Consider the following 19,399-nt stretch of genomic DNA (forward strand, 5'->3'; position numbering starts at 1 on the left):
AAATTACTTCAGAAGAAATTTTGTGTTTATTGTAATAATCTTCAATAAAAAGGATTAAAAGTATCGTTGCTAATGCGAAGGTTACGATAACTTTTTTCATACCTTTGCACACTGTCATTATCAGGTATATCAAAAGTGTGAGTAATACTTACAAAAAGAAGGAAAACATCTGTTCTACTGAATAGATGTTTGAACATTTAGATAGTTATTTGAATTATCGTACCTGAAAAGGTGGCCAAGGATTTTGGATAGGTTTATGTAGGTTTGGGTTAGGGAATAAAAAATGATGAAAAAATTGCAAAAAGTTTTCAGGGTGAGAATGAATAGTTCGAAAATGTTGGATATGAAATTCATGAAAAAAGATTTGAAGTTATGTTATGAATTTTATGAACTGTTTGAGAAAATAGCATTTGTAGAAGTGATTTCTTTGTCAAATTCTTTTTCGTTTTTTGAGGCTAAATTCAAGTGTGGTCAAATAATTTATTGATTTTTTGACAAGTGGATTGGATTTCGGCAAATTTTGAGAGGGAAAAGTTTGCAGGGCTCCTAAGTGTCTTTTTGGTTTTTTAATATTTATCGGATGATTTAGGGTATCTGAGAGATTTTCGTAATTTAAGCTACATGATCATGTTTATTTTGTTCTTTAGGCTAATTTATTTTTTGTGCTTGATGTGTTTTAGAGGTATAAATTGGTACAATATTGTTAATCTTTGTACTGCTTGATAGAGGATGGTTGTAACTTTGAAACTATGTTTATTTCAGGTGTCAATGTTTAGTGGTTTGCTTATTTTTGACCTGGAGGTCTTTGAGTTATAGATAGAGATTAGCTTGCGGGTGGTTAGGTTCGTTCCTCGAAAAAATCTCTAAAAGGTGAAAATGTTATTGAATTTAAACTGGTTTTTGAAATTCACTTTTCCTTGATATTTTAGACTGTGGGATGAACGTTTCGTAATCTTTTCGTGGCTGATTTCGAAATCGCGATGATTGTCTATGTGGGGATTTTTCTTTTTGATCTTGTGGTATGAATTTTTCTTCTAATTTTCGATTTTTTCTTTCTGTTTTAGAAACCTTTTTTATTGTCAACGTTTTTTGATATTTGTTTGGGAAGTTCTTTTCCTTTTTTATCTGATTGTTTTTGTATGATTTGCATATCAATGTTTTGATTTTTATGTTGTTCTGAACTATTTCGAAAGACTTTAAGTCCTGTAAAAGAGTATAATTGAGTAAGTTCTCGAGGTGCGTACTCTTTTCGGTAGTAAGGTAAAAGATTGTTTCGATGTTGAACTATTTCTTTTTTGTTCAAGTTTGTGAGTTTGTATGTTACAACCGTGGGTTTATCAATTATTTGATATGGTCCTTTTCGGAGTGGTTGTAATTTTTTAGAAATTCTTTTTTGTGTGTTAAAGTTTGGAATTGTAACATATGTTCCGATTTTTAAACTTGTAGCTGGGGTAAATTGAGAACTTATTTGGGAGATGTTGTTTTGTCTTTGTAACAGTTTTTTCGTTACTTTCTGGTAAATTTCGTTATGTTTTCTGTCTCTGTTTAAAATCCATTCGGTGTCTGTTCCGGCTAATTTTAGGATTTGTGGATGATGAAAATGATCTTTATCGTGGGTGTGTAGTGGTTAATTGTAATATATTGATTCTTTAGTTGCTTGGCAATAACCTTGTGCTTTTTTTGAAGAATTTTCATTGAACATTATTGGTTTCCGTGGTTTCTGGTTAAAAACCATCTCGAAGGGTGATAGTCCTAGTGATGTTGTGATTTGTGAATTATAAGATAATGCGAATAATTTTACATCTGTTGACCATTCAGTATATCGTGTCATTTCCGTTAATGATACATCTAAGATATTCTTGTAGTGAACGGTTCATGCCTTCGACTAAACCATTCGTCCATGGTGCATGAGATGTACGTGGTTTGTGTTTAATGTTATATAAAAGGCATAGTGTAATGATTTCGTTGTTTATAAATTCACTGCCATTGTCTGTAACAAGGATTTCGGGTAAACCGAATTTTGCTATCCAGTGTTCATAAAGTGTTGTACATGCACAATAAGCATTAAAATAAGGTACTGGGTTAAGTGCTACGTAGTGTGTGAAAGCGACTATTATTACCATTATACATGAGTTTCCTTCTGAGGATGTTGATATTGGTCCTTTTGTATCGAAAAAGATTCTTTGATTGAAATAAGGGCAAGTAGTAATGAAGGCTATGGATAGACCCCATGAACGATTTTTTTGCGAAATTGATTGTGCTGGGCGGTTTTAACGATTCGATTAGTTCCGTTTTCCGCAATAAGTCTGTTACTCCTGTGGTGGTTCTTCTGGGGGGCCAACTGATTACATTCCATTCGCGCAACTTTGCAATTCGTTTGTTTCAATGACAAGTTCCCCTTATCCAGCTTTTCCGGGATTTTCTCGACTCTTCTGATATGATCTATTTCGATTACTTTGGTGCTTGCGGGAGCTCGGAAAGAATGCAATCAATCGCTCGCTGGAATTCGGCCGTCACTTTTGTCAGCCCGTAAAACCCCGTTTTAAAGCAGTCACTAGCCGTAAAACTTCCCCCTATCAGTGAAAAATTATATTGCACACTTGTTCCTGCGCTTAAAGGTAATTGACCGTAGCCATTTGAAAAATATATATATTTCTTGTTTTTTTTCTCACTAGAAATTTGTCCAACGCTGTCAATTTCTTCTTCTATGTTCGTCATCTGGTATTTGTTTTTTTGTTTTTGTTCATTCCGTTTTCTTGATTCAAACGCTAGTTTCACTAATCCTACTTTTCACTGACATTAAAGCTGTCGATAAAGAATAATAATCAGCTTCCTGGCGCGCCTCCCTCACCTTGAGACTCGACGTTGATGGACATGACTGGAGCCCCCGTTGTTTGCTAGATCAAATGCAGTCCCAAGTTTGTCATCAACTTTTGCCCGATGATAGACGGTTGACTTCATCCAACGATCTTTATTCCCACATAAGCTCTCCAGAATGATCTTCGTTGTCTCGATTAATTGCAATGGTTTATTGCCGCAGTCCCAAAGTGTGTTGTCTTCGCCCGAGAGCGCCTCAAACTTCAAATTTGATGCTCCGATGGTTCGTTTTTTTTTTATCCGATGTTGAAATTGAATATTGGAGACCCGCTCTCTTTTCACAGTATACTGCTTTTTTGTTTATGCGAACTGGCAAGTGATCCTCGGCGATCTTCGGTTCAGTACATCTCGTATGTCGTACTGTCATTATCATATAATCTCCGGAGCTGTCGGATTCCAAGGAGTGTGCCACTGGTTCACTCGGATTTACCCAACCGATCAAGTTTTCGTGTTGGGACGCAAAATTGTCCGTATCCCGTGGACCGTCAAGTCCTTGGCCATCGTGTTTTTGTATCATTCCAATTGCCCCTCGTACTCGTTGATTTCCACGCTTCCACTATAAGTACGTTCGTAATTTCCTACTTCATGGCAAAATGGCAAGTTCCTACTTCATGGCAGGTGACATATTAAGGTGAGCATCTTTCCTTGTGTTCCCGCGTGAAACTGGTTCGATCGCAATTGTAACATCGGTTGCTAGTTAGAGTTCCCCCTCGGTTCGATCTGCGCCCTTGATACACACGCGTACCCCGTGGTCGATTCCTCCAGAATTCATCTCTTAAAACTCCGACTGGTTCGGTTTTGATCTAAATTGCTCCCCAGTGGATGTTGATACGTTACCAACATTCATAGGACAAGGCGATCTTGAATACTTCCTCTGGTGTCTTGGTTGACCGACATAGCTCATTTTGCGCCTCGCGATTGTTCATGTTTACGATGAACACATCCCTCAAAATCAGCTCTTCTATTGCTTCAAAATTACATCAAGCAGCAATTGCAGTTAAAACTGAGTGAAATTGCTGTAGGCTCATGTTTATATATGGTTGCGAGCAAGAAATTGGAACCCTTCAAACGTTTAATTTCTCTCCTTATTGAAATCCTTGGGTAACGAGTCGTTGTCAGGTCAAAGTGCGGTCGCTTTATGTAGAGTTATGGAGCTCGTCCTGTCCCTTCTCATCAAGGCACATGTACAGATTTGATATCACCATTTGCTCGCTTTTTAATTAGTTTTTCCTGTCCGCATCCGCCGGAAGAGCGCCAATTTGGGTTGCAGTATATTGCGTCGAAGTAGAATTTTTTTTTGGATTCACCGAGTGTTTCGCTGCCTCACTGAAATCTAAAGAAGAAGAACTCCCGTAGCCTTGGCGGTTCGCTGCAAATTGGGGCCCAGCAGTATCAAGTGGATTTTTCCCCACTTAGATTTGTGGGCTGCACCATTTTAAAAACGTGATTTCCCATTAGAAAAAGTTCAATCAATAAAAAATTTAACCTTTTTAAGTTTACTCAGCGAGTCTTTTCAAAAGTCAGCCGACGTTGACAGAGAGCGCCGAAGGCCGGGATATGTCAGAATCCAATTAGCACCACAAACGAAAGTTGATTGATTGCTAGAGACTGAGAATTGATTTGAACTAAAATAGCACCATTTTACTGAATGTACATGGTAACTTTAAAACTTTGACTGAAATGAAATTTCACTCATCACGACCTACAAAAGAGGCTCAACTACAATCATCGATTCTTAAGAACAAGTTTATGCATTAATATTTGAACTTTGAATCTCACGAAGATGAAACATCGATCCATCCTCTCTCTATTTATTCATCCATGTTTCAAGCCGTTGCTTCGACGAACATCCATTCATCAATTCAACCAGTCATCCATCCAACCAGCTATTCATCCCAACAGCCATTCGTCCAATTAGCCATCCACCTATTGATCCATCTGTGTTTATGACTCACTCGCTTCGTGTTGGTCAAAAAATATTGAAGGTCATCAAAGAACTCGTATCTGAGACGACCTTGTCGAAAGTCAGCCAATCGATGACACTCACGAATAGGTTTTTGCACAGCTTTTACCTGTGAAACTGCACAATTTGGTTTTTATAGGTGCCATCATTTGGTTGTCTTCTGACTGCATCTTATCATACATAACTCCAAAATGATCTGAAAAGTTGATAAATATCTTTTAGGTAAAACTTAGGATTTGCATAAATTGCTGTCGATGTTTAAATGCTTATTCCCAACAAAAGTCTGAATTGTCTGTTTTATAGAGAACTGTTTTCAATGGGAATATCAGAGAAGACTGAAATACAAGAATTCCATAGAAATTGAGCTGGAATAGCCGGTAAATAGCAGCAACTTTGGTGGATTGCTTCGGGTTGTTAGATTACTGAGCTGGCTATTAGTTATTTTCTTCAAATATTTCTCTTCTGTTGCAGCCCCGCCAGTTATGGTTTCCCCTAGGATAAGTATAAGAACCAACTTGCTTTCTCAGCAGATGAGAAAAAATTACAATCAGAAAATACGTTTTCTCTGGTTTTTTCTTCTCTGTTGAGAGACTGCTCGTCGTATGGGAAGGGAATCAAAGTAGTTTTGCCTCATTTTACTCGATTTTGGATTGTAAAAAAAAACAAATTCTTTTTTTTCACAAAAAGTTTTCCAGTTTCACATTTTCCATATATGAAAAGAGGTAGTCATAAATTTTCTATTTATGAATAATTACTAATCAAAAACTTTTCATGGAATTTTTTGTACATATGGAATTGTTTGAAAAGCATAAGATTAGCATCTTTTCAAATACGGAAATTGTGTAATATGTATTTTTGGTCAACCCGGGTGATGCTTTGGATTAAAAAACTTAAAAATACATAAGAAAACCCTAGAATCTTCAGGAGACCAAAATGTGCGCTAGATATATGCAAAAATTGGTGTTCGTAGATTTTTGGAACCCAGATACCAGTTTTTAAACATGTTGGAACGAAAGTTTTGTTGGAACAATCATTGAGAGTGAAAGAACAAAAGAAGAACAAAGAGAGCTTTGTTGCTGTGGAAGCAGCTTAATGCTCACAAAATATACAGTTTGGCCTCGTAATGACAGAGAAATCATTAGTTATATTTACGAAGTTTGTACAAGGAAAATATCTTTTTTACAACAACCGGTTGTATAATTTTCTCACATTTTGCGGCAAATGTTTACAATTTGCAAAAACACGCTGGGTGTTTCCAGAAATCAGAAATAGGTTGTGAAATCCACTCACATTTTTTTTGGTGGATTGCGAAACAAATAATTCAACGATCGATTTTGCAAAACGAGGTTTTTGCTCGTGGATTTCACAATCTTCTAGTCGATTGGCTTGCGGTTGAACTTTGACGATGCGTCTTCTAAAAGTATAATTTGGCCTCGTAATGATCAGAAGTATAATATAGAAGGAAAATTAAAAACTCGTAATCAACTTTGAACAATTGCAGATGATTCAGAAAAGTTGAAAGTGTTCACTTTATTTAATTTGTCGAATGTTATATTTTTTGAAAAAAGACAATTTGTTTTAATTGAGACGATGAACGTGCAAATATTTTGTTCTTCTGAAGCATTAAGGGCGTAAGCCAACAAATTTAAACAACGGATCATACGCAGTTGTTTTATTCCATTTTTTGAGAGAAAGTGGTGGACCAAGTGAACTTAAACCAAACTCTCTAAGCAAAACGTTCAAGTTATAAAATTTCACTTTGAAATTTGCCGAGGAACATCGATTCAAAACTTAGTTGTTCAGCAAGAAGTAAATTGCTTGGCTTAAGGAAATAGTTAGTTGCGAGAATTAAAATAAATGGTTAGTTCAATTTAGCTTTTGAGGTCAGAACTTTGTCCTGAATAACAGTGAGGATGAAACAGATAAATGGACATCTAACAATCGATGTAGAAAACATATAGAATGATAATGCACAGCGTAGTATTTAGCATAGGCCAAGACGATGATCTTGGTTAATGGGATTAAAAATGAACATAAACTTGGTTAATAATGAACATAAACCTGCAGCAAGACTGCACAAGGACAAGTTTATAACCAGGTTCCGAAGGTCGCCTCACGGCATTCACCGTGGAAGAAAAATTTTGGTAAACAGCCAAAAACTTATTGAAGGATAGTATAACTGTACCCAGATGAGCATAAGATTGATAGCCCCTCTATCCCACATGAATGCTTGGAAGTAAGACAGAAATAGTAAGATATATATGAAAAAAAATTTTAGCAAGTTTAACAGAGTTTGATATTTGCAGACTATCAATCCTTTTCGGGAGTTTCATTGATTTGAGCCAGGTAGTTCGAGGACATCTCCATGTAGCTAGTTTGAGGCCTGTCTCGAATGAGAGGTTTCCGTGGCGACTGCGAAGACCCTGGCACACTGTCAGAGGGCAAGACTTGATCCTCCTCAACCTTTAACAGAGTGGCATAAGGGATCGCCAAAGAACTTTGTCGGTTTCTTACTGCGGAGTGAGGACCTGACTGTGTCTGAGTCATTGACCACTGGTTGAGCGGGGAGAGATAACGATGGATAAGATGAGTGCGAATCTGAAGACGCGGATTGAAAGGATTGAACAATGCCTTCCAGAGATAGGATTTCCGGCGAATGGGGAGTAGTCCGAGGATTAGCTGGGCTGAGTCCAGTAATTTTGGCAGATGAATTGGTAGCAAGCAAAGAGGTGGCACAATACGTGTTCTGCTGCTGAGAGGAATCTGAGGAGCCAGGAAGTTTAGCGGTAGAGATGGTAGGTGGCGAGAGGTTAGCGCTGTTCGAATTGTGCTGCTGAGATGTGTGTTTGCACAGATTGGCAAACGTAACCGGCAGTGAGTCGTGCTAAAGCCTTTGCATTTTCTCCACGGGAGTAGATCCCGTAACCACATATCGGCCGCCGTTTGACCCAGTCGAACTCTCGCTCGATGAGTCCACCGTAAGTTCCACTACCATCGGGGTAGATAAGTTAGTGTTTGCTGGTTGTTATTCCAGCATCACTGGTTGAGAACGTGTCGCCGATCTCTTAACTGCATCATGGGAGGTAGGATTGGAGGCTTGAAAACGATCACCCAGAGTGTTCTGACCAACTGGAATATTATACCGAAAGTTTGGTTTGAGGCAAATATTATTTTTCCGATAGAATTTCCCATCGTCAGTAACATAACTATGATCTGTAATTTACACAATCTTGAATTTAGTAGACTTAAAGAGAGGTTTCCTCGATTGGCGATCTATAATTTTCCTAAAGACTTTAACTCGGTTAGGATCAGACAAAATAAGATGTTCTAGTTTACTTGATTTTGTCGGCTGACGAAGTTACAAGGCTGGTAATCTTCGGGGATTAAGTTGTGCCCCTGGAGGCGTAGCGTTCGTTCCTACGTCCAAAAACGAAGGGTGTTGTGATTAAGGCCCGTCTTCAGAAGGGTGGGAGGTTTCGCTTAAACTGCGACCACTTATTGGCCGCCCGAGCGAGCTCGGCCAGCGCCTTGTAGGGTTCAGTGTCCTCCACATTCGCATCCAGTGAAAAAATCGGTTTGAAGCGGGGAGCAACCTTGGGACTTGCACTGCCTCGAGTTACAGCTTTCGCGCGATCCCTGCTATAACCCTGGCTGGCAATCTGGTCCGACGTAAGGAGGTTCCGCTGCAGTCCTTGGGCTAAGGTATCAGGTTGAACAACCTTATAAAGCGCTTGAGACCATTCAGTATTAGGCTTACGACCGAAATTTAATCCAAAGGGCAATTTTTTTTAGCAACGAGTGATTACTCTTGATATATTCGATTATTTGTTGGATCGTTTCCTTAATGTTATTGAAAATGGGATCGAGTTTTGCAGTACCCAGTTTCCACTTTATAGTCTGAATTGAACGCTCGACTAAAATACCGCCTCTATGGTCTCCCACTGGTGAGAGGATGTGTTTGATACCTCTGCTGCAAACTTGTTGTACTAAGTCACTTTTAAAACCTGAACCATGATCTGTCCTGATAGATTGAGGTATACCATGAATACGAACGTAAGATGCGAGAAATTTAGTAACCTTCTTGGCCCCAGTAGTTTTTGAAATAAGAACTGAAGAAAACTTAGAGAAACAATCAATGGCTGCTAAGAGGAAAATCTTACAACCCTTATCGTCAAGTATAAGACCAGTGAAATTCATTTGTTACTACTGATTTGGCCCAGACAGACTAGGTAAAGGTTGTGCGGTATTAAAAGTGTTAGCGGTTTTAGGATTCTTATCAAATACGTTGTATTCACGGCACTTCTCACAAGTGTCGACAATTTGGCGATTCCGGAATAATCACCAGATATATTCGGAGGCCGCCATCATGGCCTCTTGTTCCGGGAAGGAACGTTAAAGGCGAGAGAGTACAACTTGTCGGAGAGGTTCGGGTATGGCGAGTTTGTTATATATAAGTACACAGTTTTTAACCACAGCTGCTTTGGTCCAGAATTGGGCCATATAAGATGCGAGCTTATTGAACGATGTGTTGTCCATTTGATAATAGCTCGCTTCATAGGGCCCAGGAAACAATCCTCCTCCGTCAGCTCTTCCAGGACATCCGCATCAAACAGGCCAGGCAGCCCCACAGTTATTTTCTTCGAGGTCGAAAAAAAAAGTTTACCGCCATTAACAGCAAGGACTCCAATTCTTGCAGCAGCGTTGGCCTTCCCGGGTTTCGAGAGACGACACTGTCTCATTGCCTCCAGCAGCTGAATATGGCCATCTTTTTGTGACGTGGTTCTAGTAGCGACAAAACGGGTTTTGGCAGCTCGTTCTCGGGTCCGGTTGCGCTGACATTTCTGCTCTAATCTGGAGATTCGCTCAGTTGTCGAGATCTCATTGGCGGACGCGGGTTTGGTCGACGGAAGTTTGGTGAGTTGAGTGGAGATGTTTCCACGAACGTGAGCAGATCAATTTGTTCGGCTGCCGAATTTAGTGAAAACTGGGAGTCGGTTTTAGGTAAAAGTCAGTATAATTTTGATTAGCATCAGGCGGTAGATTCATAGCTTTAGGACTTTGATGTGCAATTTTTGAGTATTGAGAATGTTGATAGATTGAATGTTTTTGAATTGATAAAGATAGATGACTGTTTCGTAAAGATTCAGGTCGGAGATAATGAGTTTCAGTGAGGTAGTCTGCTCTAAGATTTCCAATTTGCAAACGGCTTCTGGTTTTGAGCATAAAACGACGCCCCCTGTCGGTGAGGAATTCAAACTGCCTATTTGCATAACGTAATTTGACTGGTTGTAGTTTTGAGCAAACGTTCCGTCGCCCCCTTCCGGGGAGTGCTGAGATGAATTAGAGTTATGATGGTGCGATGAAAGTTTAACACCCTCTTGCGACGACGGACAACACTTATTCCTCGATTTAGATGAATTATAAGATTTAATAAAAGTTAGGGCTTGATTAAACGCCTCAATGGTTTTAACAACGAAAAGTTTATCGTATTTAAAGGGCTTGGGAGCTGAAAACGTAGGGTAACGAGATAAGTAATCAACTATCCCCAAAGTGACCCGAGGAACATGAATGAATTCGAAATCGAAAGGTAGTAAGCGATCTGCCCATCTGGCAAGACGAGATTGATATGACTTATTATTATAACTTTCATTCAACGCTGAAATGATAGCTCTGTGATCCGTCATCACTTAAAAACGAGTACCCAACAGATAGGTACAAAATTGTTCGCAGGTCCAAACAATTGCCAACAATCCAATTCGTTGGTACTATATTTTGCCACCGCATTCTTAAGAAAACGCGAAGCAAAAGCAGTTTGGGCCCAATCTCCTTGTACAAGTCAAGCTCCTAAGCCATTATTGCTAGCGTCACTGTTTACCCTTGCGCTTTTAGACGGATCGTAATGATAGAGGCTAGGGATTTTGGCGGTCATGTTGATTATGCTTTTGAAGGCTCTATCTTGTTCCTCTCCCCACAGAAACGATTGTTTGTTACAGGCCTTTAAAGATTGCCAAAAATGAGCAGTGTGGGTATGCAAAATGGGTATAAACTTTTGTAAGTGATTTAAAGTCCCCATAAACCAACGTAGCTGTTTCAGAGTTCTCAGAGGTTTGAGTGATTGAATTGCCTAAATCTTTAAGAATTTGGGAGAGTAGCCGTCCTCATTGATATCATAACCCAACCAAGTCAGTTGGTTAACACTTACTCAGTTTAAGAGCCCAGCCTTCCACATCAAGCCTTTGCATCACCTTCTCAACCAGTTCGTTATGCTCATGAACGTTTCCTTTAGTAACTATCAGAAAATCATCTAGGTAGCAGATGACACCTTCTAGCCCTTGTAGGGTACAGTCCATTGCCTTTTGAATCTCGATAGGCATGTCGGTTAAACCATAAAACACGATTTTGATTCGGTACGTCCCCGTAGCATCTCCACACGAAATATTAAAATTGCATTGACTACTAGTTAGCGACGAAATTGGCAACTCACTGAAAGCATACTTCAGATCCAGGAACGTGAACCAAACCTTTCCAGGTACATTTCTAGTTATAATCTGCGCCGCAGAATTGATAAATTCATGAATGTTTGGCATCTGGTACTTGTTCTTCCAGATCTGAGCGTTCATCGGCTAAGCATTGAGGGCAAGTTTGAAGGAGCCATCCTTCTTTGCAGTTAACGCGATGGGCGCTATGAAAAAGTCTGTCGTACATTTTTCCAATTTTTCAATATGACCTTGCTCCATTAGAAGTTTTATTTCCTTCGCAATTCTATCCTGATTAGAACTATTCGTCCTTTAACTTGACAGTGCACCAGAGGGAATTTAAAATTAGTATGAACTTTATGATGTTTAGATCTGACTAGACGACCGAAAACATGTGCGTATTTTTTGCAAAGAAAAAATTCCAATAATCTGATATCGGATCCTGGGAAAGAATAAACAGCCCAGCGAGTGAACAGATTCAGAATTCAACTGTGTTGTAACTACACTCAGTTGCTCCTGCAGATCCAGGCCTAGAAGATTACGACTTCTGTTTTCTGAAATGAGAAACTGAGCGTTATCCACTTTCCAACCGCTGGAAGAAATCGAGATCTAAATCGAACCGAAGAGATGAATGGGTTCTTTGTTGTAGTCAACCTACAAAGTATCGATAGGGTATCGTGTTATGTCCCGAATTTCGATTCACGGGTTTCGTTGTAAAAGTAGATCACAAGTACGTTTATTCAGGAACGAAACTGGGCTTTCTGTGTCAACAGTCGAATAAAAGAAACTATAACCTGAACGCAATTGAATGCTAAGGCTCCTGGATTTTCCTCCGCTCGACTTGAGTGTTTCAATACTGTTGATTCTGACTGTAGTTTCCAATTGTAAGACTTCATATTCTGGTTCACTGTCGTGCTCAACATCTGTAAAGTTACAATCTATGGAGGGACCTGAGGCTTCCTCAATCTGGTGAACCAGGTTCACTCTTCGTTTTGACGAATTACAGCATTTTGCGAATTGACCACGCTTCCGACAGAGGTTACAGGTAACTTCCCGAGCTGGACAAGATTTTCGGTGACCCGGACTAAAAGGATTACCGCAGAAGTAACATGACTTAATCCCTTGGTTACTTTGAGAGTTTTGTCGATTGTTCTGATTTTGAGGATAGTTCCGTTTTCCTCTAGATGGCTGAATCGAGAAATTGGGTTCCTGTTTAACCTTAAAAGCGTTAGAATGCTGATTGTGGGGAAGTAGTTTTTGGAATTGTGCAGAATGTACTTGCACCTTTTTCACACTCGAGCGCGAGTTGCAGGGTGTCATCAGAAAGAAGGAATGCCTAACAGGTCAGTCCTATCTTCGTTCACAGGAACTGGTGGCTGCGTCATGACATTTGCCGAGGAATATCGATTCAAAACTTAGTAGTTCAGCAAGAAGTAAATTGCTTGGTTTAGTGAAATAGTTGGTTGCGAGAATTTAAAAAATGCTTAGTTCAATTTAGCCTTTGAGGTCAGAACTTTATCCTGAATAACAGTGAGGATGAAACAGATAAATGGACATCTAACAAGCGATGTAGAAAACATAGAGAATGATCACGCACAGCGTGGTATTTAGTATAGGCCAAGACGATGACCCTGGTTAATGAGATTAAAATAAATCTGCAGCAAGACTGCAAAAGGACAAGTTCATAGCGAGGTACCGAAGAAGGTCGCCTCACGACACACTTAAAGTTGTAGAACTGACTGACAAACAATAATCCGAATGAAGGGTTATTTATTGCCAGAAAAAAGTTTGTTAAAACTGTTGAAAAAAATCGAAACCATACCAATGAAAAATATATATATTTTTTTAGTCCAATAATCGTGCTTTTGTTCCATCCAGTTTTTGTCTGAATTTTTCAAAAAGTTAAGAGCCAATCAAAACAATATCATCTAACTCTTGTTCGCAACATTAGACTATTACGGGCGATCGGTCTAGTAGAACCATGACATAGAGTCAGTGCGGTTCTGAATTAATGTATAATTATGTATATATATATATATATATATATATATATATATATATATATATATATATATATATATATGCGTGTGTGTGTGTGTGTGTATGTGTGTGTGTGTGTGTGGGAAATTCCTCCCGTCAAATAGACCATACAAACTAGCTTCCGGGGTAGTGGACGTAAAACAAAAAAGAACTATTAGAGTTACAACACAGACTACAACAAAAATACTCCATTCCATGCAAATATGGCAAGAAAAACAGACATACAATCAATAAAAAGTGACAAAAGATAAAACCAAAAAAATTCTCTTGGGTTACGACGAAAACTGAACAAGCAGCGCTCACTCCTGAACAGATTCACGACACTGACAAAAAGTCGGACAAAAAGTGAGTTCAGAATAGCAATCAAGGACTCTGTGATTGATGCATTCACTCCAACGACCTGGAAAATATACCTTACACATATGATTTTGAGTACAATTTTACTGTATAAAGAATTCCTCAACCATGAACATATCGCTTTACGTGTTCGCGCCATAGACAAAATCACGAAAACTTGCAAGCATATAATTGAGAAAACTTCAAACCCACATTTTTTATTAAAATTGATGGCAGCTTAAACGATTGTGTTCCAACTTTTGAATGGGGATATAATATTTGATCTCGGTGTAGTTTTTCTGCAGAAGAATTTCAATTTTTTGAGTAGCCTTTTTTGAGATTTACATAACATCTAAAAGCATTGATGCTCTGAGCTCAAGAGTAAAAGACGTTTCATCTGTGTTTACTTTTAGTAATTTTCAGGCCGTCTGGAAATTGCAAATTGGGCTGACTTGGTTTTATTGATGCGCAATTTATCTCACCCTTTACAACGGCCATTGATTCCGGCTCAGAATGCGTTCCATTACCGCCGAGCAGCGGACCTAATGATTTGGCTCACTTTGCCAGCAAGGACATTGCACTTGAATTTATATTATTATTAGCCTGAGGCATTCATGACTGCGATCTGGATTTGAACAACACTAATTATTATCATTTTGAGGTAATACTGGAATTAAGGGAAGATTATGGCGCTGACTTTTAACAAGTTAGACTGAAAAACAACAAAATTGCGAATGAAAACTGAACAAATCACAAAACAAAAAAAGTCAAAAATCGTGATGCAATTCTGAATGGAACAAGAAACTGCTAAAAAAATCTAGAAACTGCTAAATTAATTTCCACTTCATTATATTATAATCTCAATTGTGTACGTCTCAAATTATTTTTAAAAAAATTCTTTCAATCGAAACACAATCATTAACAATCCTGATTGGAAACTCACGCATCAGTAAAAATAAGTTTTAATTCTACATCAGATAAAATTTTTAGAAAATTTTACCTCTAAGATGAAAAACCAGACCACAAAACTTCATTCCAAATTGAAACATACAAAAACAATTTGCAAAAATTAAAACTGAAAAACTTCATTCCAAAAATTTTTTAATTACTTGATTGAGCATTTCCACTTGTTGACCAAACGACAACTTATCCTGTTCTGAAATATTTATTTTACTCCCTCAATTGTTTTCCATTACAAAACTTTTATGTTGGCACGATTAGACGACACAATCAAAGAAGACCATAGAAAAGAATGGGCGAATGAACGACAATAAAATAACAAAAGCGCGTTCAGGCCGGAAATGACACGAAACTCAATCGATGGATCATGGCTGGAAAAAAAAACAATTCAATTGATGGATGAGAGAAGAATTTTTTGCCGAGTGAAAGCAGAATTGGAAAATTTTCACAAATATGTAGATAAATGGAGGAGAAAGCACGACAGATTGACGTCAAAGTTATGAACAAGCAGCAAACTAAAAAAAACAACAGCTGGAAATCCAAAAAATTACACGAAGACTTCAATGAAAGCTCAAGATTACATTGTCGATACTGGCGAAGCCGAAGGATTTCATTAAGCTCAAAAATGAGACAACGACTTGATTCCATAGAAACGTTGTCGCATGACAGCAACCAATTCAATGACCTCAAAAACCAGCAATTGAGTCAAAAAATAGCCGAGTTAGAGATGGAAAACTTAATAACGGAACAAAACTTTTCTCAGCTATGGTCAGGAAAGAAATTTACAAAAGCAGAAAAAGCAGCAATGCTTGCTGAAGAGATTATTTAAAAATGACACTTTCGTATGCCGATAAAAAATCGGAACTCGATAAAGCCAGAAGCACAAGATATGTATCTCCTGAGAGAAGTGACAAATATGTGTCCAAATCGAAACTCAGTCAATATCGACAGAGGAGTCCAGAAAGGACCTACAACCCAAACAGTTGAGCAGAAGCACGAGTGAAAAGCAAGTAGCTCACATAAAGAGCAAAATCATGACAGATACTCCGAAGAACTAAATGCAGCGTTTAGAAATTGGATTACCAAAACTCAGCCTACTAAAGGTAAAATTAGAAACTTTTGCTGGTGGTCCACTGAATTGCCCAGAATGATCACAACTTTTCACAGCAACGGTGCATAAGGCGAACATAACAAAAAGCAATGAGATGTGCTATCTCGAAAACTTTGTATCTGGTAAAGCTACACATACTCTGACAGGACTCAGCTATGATGGCAACAAATATGAACATGCACGGAAACTATTGGCCAGGCATTACTGTCAGCTGCATATCATAGTTGATTCACAACTAAAGCTGATGCAGAATTTTGCGGATGCAAGGATACAAATTTCGCATCAAAAAATGAAGGCGTAGGGAGTACATTTGTAAATGAGGCTCCTTCACAATCGAAAGGAAATAATCACAGTCAAATTGGGTTGATTTAAATGAATGACTCCCTGATTTGGCCTTAGTGCACAATCAGATAAATTCAAACCCAAGTTATGAACCTAGAAGAGCAGTTGAAACAAGGAAATTAAGTCACATTCACCGAACAAAAGTCAGACCTTATATTACAGAAGACAAGAGCCAAGACCTCAAAAACAAAGGAACAGATCATTGCTTATATTACAGCAAAGGGATATATCAATCTGTCTTCAAGAAAATAAAAGCAAAACAACGATGTCGTGAGGAACTACATATTTTGTTGTATGTTTGGCTAAACCACATATCATCAGAGATTGTAGAGTCCATTCATGTGAAAGAGATGGATGTGATTGAAAGCACTGCCGACTTCTAATTGAAAGTAGATCCGGAAGAAGACCAACACACCAACTCAACCAAATCTTATAGTATGCCATCTAGTAGTGGTTTGTTACCGATTTGAGACTTGTGCAGTACAATACAACGGGTCAACCCTTACACCAAAAGACAAGTCTCTCAAGGAATCGTTGAAGTTAGATACAAAAGATTGCAAAAGAGTTGGCTCGAGCAAACATTTCAATAAGCATCACGGAATTGGTAACAGTGAAATTAACTACCAAGAGTCTCAAACCTGAAATAACATCAATTGTTTAATTGATCACGATTCGTCTGTTGGGTCACTGAACAACATTTATAGTGACCACAAAAATATCCACTCTTATCGATTTTGCCAAACCAGAATATTTGACACTTCGAATTCAATTTAATAGTTGGTCAGGATGAATTCAAAGTGATAACACTGATAGAACACAGAAATCTGAACAAGAGAAGTAAATTGGAGGTAAGAACACCTCTTGGGTGGTCAAAAAGTGGTCCAATGGGACAGAAAGAAGCCTATAATTGCTGAGGGCGATCCCAATTCTATTCTACAGAAGAGCTGTTGGCTCAGAAGGTCAAAAATGGTAATATATATAAAGCTTTGGATCAGTGAAAAATGTTGAATCGTTATCCAAGAATGAAAAACGAGCTGAATGGTTGCTAAATTCTATAAGTTAAATATGGTAGATGAGAAGTTGGAATTCTCTGGTCGGAGGATCAATTCAGTTCTCCATTCAACTATGGAATTGTCTTGAGGCAATTAAGATATCTGCAAAGAAGGCTCTGTAAAGATGCTGAATTGAACACTCTGAAAGGTATCAAGACACAAAGAAAAGCTGATTTCAAAAAGGAAATCCTTGATAAAATATCTCAAAGTTACATATCAAACTCTGATAATGCCAGAATTTTGTAATTACCTCATCCACCAGTCTTTCATCCTCAGAAACTAGGGAAAATCAGAAGAGTTTGTAATGCAGCTTTAAAGTATATAGTGAAATGTGAAATGTTTGAAAGATAAATTACTAGCTGAACGTGATTTGTTGCAGAGACTTGTAGGAACCTTAAAAAAATTTGAAAAAGGAGCAATCGCAATCACAAATGATAGTGAACAGATGTTTTTTCAAGTCAAGGTGAAAAAAAATAATCACTGTCTGACAATTTCATATCCAGAGATCAAAACTAAAAGCGAAAAAGTAGTGATATACACATAAAATGGACATTTATTGGAGCCAGAATTTTACCCTTTTGTGCGAATTTTATACTGACCAAATCATTGAAAAAAAAAAATTACAAGAAACGTCGAATTTCTATATGGTTGATTTCATATATTCAATCAATGATGAATCAAAAACATAAAAAATCTTAAGCAACGAATCGTTAAAACTTTAACAAAAGGGATTTCAAGCTGACGAAGTTTCAAAGTTGCAGAGTTATCAGAAGTCATCAAAGAAAAAGAAATGTAGTTTCTTTGAATCAAATGGAACGTAGAATTGGATAGTTTCGCAGTCTGTATGAAAAATATGCCAACCGAAGGATTCTCACGCAGAGGTTTGCTTAGCGTGGTTTATTCACTATTCGATCTACTAGGACTGTTGATGACCTTCAAAATTCGGATAAATTACGTAATGACGGAACTTCTGGAAATGATGAATGGTACCAAACAACTGCTGAAAATCTGGTTGAGAAGTATGAGTCTCGGAGAAGAGAACTTACACAGATCAAAAACATTCAAATCCCTATAAATTACTTCAGTTTCATTCCAACATAAGTAAATTTAATTCAATTTTATTCCATCCGTTTCATTGGAGATTGATCTCCACATGTTCGCTGGTACCTCAATTGAAGGAATATATGTGGTTGCTTACTTGTGAGCAAGATGACACTCAAAACATATTATTTGCTGTTAAAAAACGAGAGTTGCGCAAAAAATACTAAGAAAGCATGCCAAGTTTTCAGCTGCTAGCAGCAGTGATAGTCACAAGAACTAAAAACAAAATACTAGAAAGACATAAGAACTCTTTGGGCAAGATTCAATGATATCAGTTTCTCGCACAGTACTAGCTTGGTTGTCCCCTGAAAAAAAGTAGCCGATCTTTTGTTGCAAATAGAGTTTGAACGACTCTTGACACCACGACGACCAACACATGGACACATGTTAAAAGAGAAATGATTCTGTTTGATCTGGGTACGAGAAGACTCACATTAACACAAATACATAAGAGTACCTGGTTACACGGGCCAAATTGAATAAAAAATGAAGAGAGGTTGCCTAAAAAATTGATGATCAAAAAGGGTTGAAGTGGAGGGAATAAATGAAGAAACTTTTATTAAGCTTACAATTTTTGAATCATTGGCCAATTGGGCTAGGTTTACTAACTTTAAACGAACTCAAAACAAAATTGCATAGGTATTGAGAACAGTACGGAAAGAGGAATCAAAATTGTTGAGTATAACAGCTGAAGCTAAGCAGCAAGCTGCAAAAACTGTCATCAGTGTGTTCAACGAGAAAGTTTCACAGAGTAGAATTAATCTCATCACAAAACTTGAATGCATACTTGATGCAGAAGTGTTGATGAGAGCAAGAGGCAGATCGATAAGGTCCAAGATTTATCATTTGCGCAAAGTATCCGATTATTTTGTATTCAAAACACCATGCAACTGTCTTTTTGGAGAAAGAACATCTCGAAAGTCATCATTTTCGGATCGAAGAGCTCAGAATCATGCTTCAAGAGACTTACTGAATTTTGCGGAACAAACTTAGAAAAATCATTGCCGAATGTGTTGCCGTTAGAATATCATCGCAGATGAATGAGTCTCCAATGATGGCAGAGTTCGAGATGGATTTCAAAAGACCATTGAAAAACACTAGAGTAGATTACTTTGTTCTCTTCAATGTAAAAAAGAGGAGA

Source organism: Symsagittifera roscoffensis, chromosome 7 (genome assembly GCF_963678635.1).
Source record: "Symsagittifera roscoffensis chromosome 7, txSymRosc1.1, whole genome shotgun sequence".
NCBI lineage: Eukaryota > Metazoa > Xenacoelomorpha > Acoela > Convolutidae > Symsagittifera > Symsagittifera roscoffensis.